A 4,278-nucleotide genomic window follows, 5' to 3' on the forward strand; every position below is an offset into this window, starting at 1 on the left:
GACTACAGCATCAATTGTGGGAGGAAAAGGCTGTGATGCCAGGATCTGATGGAGCTAGGTAGACACAGGATGAGGTGCAACTTGGAAGTTCATTGAGGGAGATTAATGCACTGTCAGGTGCGTTTATTCCATCGGGTTCAGGCAAAAGGCTCCAGTCCAGAGAGGAGAACTGTAAGGACCAAAGGAGGTTCTTGGCAACAAGGTGATTTCAATACTTGGAAGGTTGTCAGAATTGGGAAATACAGAGGGGCCAGCTCACAGAAAGTAGGTAGAAACCCGTCGTGGAAGATGAGAAACGAGGGGTGAGAGCAGAAAGCCTAACTTACTGCTGAGTCTGAGACAAGTTCGTCATTTCTTCAGTCCCCTCGGCTCCAATGAGGGTGACACTGAGGGTTTCCCTGGTGGCAGCTCTGTGGAGGGGAGGCCTGGAAGGCCAGAACACAAAGAGACTGTAACTGAGCAGAAAGTTAGAGCAACCCTTTCTAAAAATAGGACTTTGGTTTGGTTGTTTTTCCCCATGGAGAACAATTTGCACAATTTGTGTGAATGCAAACCTTAAGGAATTAATAAAATTGTAGTTTTCATTAAAAAAAAAATTAAAAAAAAGAAATTGCCAAGAAATGAAGAGGCACAAGAAATACCTGACGCCAGATTCCATCTCTAGCACTCTTTTTTTAAAAACCTCACAAAGCTTTCCCCTGACTTATAAATATATATTTTTACTTTCAAAAGTAACTACTTTATTACTATAAGTAAGAATGTAATAAATTTACTGGAGGTTTTCTGCATATCTACTTTTTTAAAAGGCGATGGTATCATAATAGATTTTAGTTCCATGTGATCTGAAAAGGGACGACACTCCTTTTAGAATAGAAAAAAAAGTAAATGATACATATATCTTACTTTATTATTTTACCAGAAAGCACAGTAATTTCACACAATTCATTTGTGAACATAGAGACATATATTGGACCAGCTTAGACTGATGGAATGCGTCCTGCTCTTTACACATTTTATTCCACCCATTTATTCATCAAGTATTTTGAGTACTTACTATGTTCTAGTTTCTTAGGATGCAGCAGTGAGCAAAACAAAGATCCTTACTCTGCTCTTGTAGAGCTTTCATTTGAGTGGGGAGAGATAGATAATAACTATATATATATTTTACAAGACAATTAGCGATATGGAAAAATTTTTTAACTGAGTGGAAGAAGGATTTTCCAGAGTGTGATGTAGGAGGTTGCAATTTTAAAAAGTATCCTCAGGGTAATCTCAAATGAACTTAATCATAAAGATTTGAGTGAAGATTTAAAAGAAGTGAGGGAGGGGACGTATGTATACGTATTTAAAAGAAGTGAGGGAGGGGATATATTTATACGTATAGCCGATTCACTTTGTTATACAGCAGAAACTAACACAACATTGTGAAGCAATTATACTTCAATAAAGATGCTAAACAAAAAGTCCTTCCCTAAATTATTATTAAAAATCTCAGAAAAAGAAATTAAAAATTAAAAAAATAAAAGAAGTGAGGGAGTTAGCCAGACAACTAAGGGGGCATGTCTGGTGTGTTCCAGGAACAGGAAGGAGGTCAGTGTGACTGGAGTGGAGACTGAGGGAAGGAAGGAGGGAAAGTGGAAGGGGAAAACGGAGGAAGAATAATAGAAGGGAAGATTTTGTTTCAAATGTAATTGACATAACTGAAAATGTAATTTACATTGACCTGAATCTGGAAGGATTACTTCCTCCAAAGCAGCAGCTGTACATATATAGATGTGTACTACAGTATTGAAGTACTCCAGATAAATGAAACATAGGGTCAAATAGAAATTTTAAATTTATATTTTTGGTTGGAAAGCTATTTTGGAAAGGGGAAGTACATTTAACTGGCATAAATAGCTTAGTTCAATAACAGAGCTGAAAATCTATCTATTCCTATCTATCTATCTATCTATCTATCATCTATCATCTATCTATATTTAATCCCTCATGGCAACAGATAACTGTTCACCTACCTGGCACATTGCAGGAGATTGTAAAAGAACAAAAGCACCAGATCTGGAGTAGTTTGAATGAATCTGGGATAGAGCAACCTGCATCTATCTGATACACCTAAGACCAAAATATTAGTTTCAAGAATAGGAAAATGTCTGTTTCTAGAAACAAAGACCTGCCTCCTAGTGAGGGGTGAGTAACTATATACGGAATGCTACTTTAGTCACTGGTGGTTTCTTTCTGCTGCTTCTTTTTGCTTAGAGTAAGGACAATAACTTTAACTGGAGTTTAGTAAATGTCAACAATAAAAATGATAAATTTATTTGAAAACATTGGAGTTTATTTAAATACACACATATCGACTGCCAACTGCAAAGAAAACAACAAAATTGGTCAGGTTTAACTATTATAATGAGTACTCAACCCTGGAAAAAATCTTGAGTGTCTCTCCCCTAACAAGAAGAAATTTTCAATTAACAATTTTACTGAGCATTTTACAGGCGTTAGCTCATTTATTCTACACAAGAATTCTATGAGGTGGGTACTATTTTTTTTTTTTTTTTTTTTTTTTTTTTGCCACACCAGGAGGCTTGCAGGGATCTTAGTTCCCCAACCAGGGATGGAAGCAATGACCCCTGCAGTGGAAGCACGGAGTTCTAACCACTGGACCGCCAGGGAATTCCCGAGGTGTGTACTACTGTGGTCCCAATTTTAATACATGAAGAAACTAAAGCATAGAAAATTTAAGTAAGTTGTCCAAGGTCACAGAGGTAGTAAAAGGTAGAGCTGGGATTTGAACCCTAGTTCAAATGATTTTAGTTCACGGATGAGAAATTGTCCAATGGAACTATGGGTTGACCAGATTCTGCTGTGAGGACACATGCTGTATACTTATATTTGTTGAATTCCAAATACTCCAGAATTAATTCATTAATTAGAAGGTTTTCATGAGGCAATGATGGTCGGGGTTCACTTTCACCATCAAGGGCATTGAAAACTTCAGTTTGAATCCTTGCTTTTAACTGCCCTAATACTCCTCTTTTTTTCCAAGGTGTCTTTTAAAACGGCCTTCAGCTCAGCGACAGTCGCCATTTTTCAACGACCGCCAGGGGCGCCTACAATCCATTTTTTCTTGATGACATTTGTTTTTGCTTCCAACAGAACTGTTTCACTAAATGCTGTGTGGGACAGCAGTATCACGTGGGATCTGATAACAAAATCAGTTATCAGATTTGAGCTTTGAGATAACACTAATGGGAAAATGATTTGGGGAAAATACTAGTTCCATCCCTAGTTACTTATGGGATTGTTTTGTAAAACCAAAAAAAAAAAGCAAAGAAAAGCCAACCAAACAAACGTATTAATACATGTAAAATAGTTCTCAAGACACTATACAATTATCTACTAAGCTAAATTTTATTAATACCTTTTTTTTAAGAGAAAATTTTGAGTCAGAATAATTAATGTGTGGTGCAAAAGTACTTTGTAAGCTCCGAATTAACAGAGATCTACAAGAATGACCAATACACAGAACTTTCCCATGGGGTCAAACACAGGACATAATGTAGGTAATTTATGGTGTCACAGCCAGGTAAGATAAGAAAATAAAGGGTCAATCGTCCTTCTTTTTAGAGAGAAATTTTTCTTGAAGGATGAAAGGCTCACTAGTCTGAATCAGTGCAAGAACTCATAGATCAGAGGTGGTTAACAATATGCTCAGAGTGCAATAAAATGGCATAATGCTGTTGGTCATTCATTGATTTGTTGAATATTGATTGAACAATCACTCTGCCTGGATTGTATAAAACATCAAGTTAGAATGTGGGAGATAAAAAGAGATAGATGACTTAGATTGGTCCTAGCCCTTGTAGATAGAAGACAGGTATAAAAAAATACTTCCATGCCAAAGCTGTCTATGAATGGCATCATACTGGAGGAAAAGACACTGAATGTTTTGCAGCATTAAGATAGGAAACCCCTGGTGGATTGGGAGAAAAAAATTTTTCTCTTAAAGAGAGGCCAAATAAGCTAAAAGCCAACTGTGGATACCTGACCATTGGTTGCAGGCCTGATACCCTTTCAATCTCTTTTTCCAGGACTTTCCTGCACCTACATTTATTATTGCTTCTGGAGTTCATAAGATGTTAAATAGCCCTGTATATTAATTTCCCAATTTTTCCTAAGTTACCTAAAGCCAGTATTATTTACAGCCAAAGTATTCTAACTGTGGTAGGGAGAAACAGGTCATAGGAAGACAAGTCAGGAGGTTATTGCAGTATTCCA

The 4,278-nt window shown here is 36.9% G+C and overlaps 1 pseudogene; it reads right to left on the minus strand.

Moving 5' to 3' along the window:
* Window positions 1-322: 322 nt before the first annotated feature.
* Window positions 323-3,087, minus strand: LOC132515401 (centrosomal protein 20-like; annotated as a pseudogene).
* Window positions 3,088-4,278: the final 1,191 nt, after the last annotated feature.

The sequence above is a fragment of the Lagenorhynchus albirostris genome, chromosome 2, assembly GCF_949774975.1.
Source record: "Lagenorhynchus albirostris chromosome 2, mLagAlb1.1, whole genome shotgun sequence".
Classification (NCBI taxonomy): Eukaryota; Metazoa; Chordata; class Mammalia; order Artiodactyla; family Delphinidae; genus Lagenorhynchus; species Lagenorhynchus albirostris.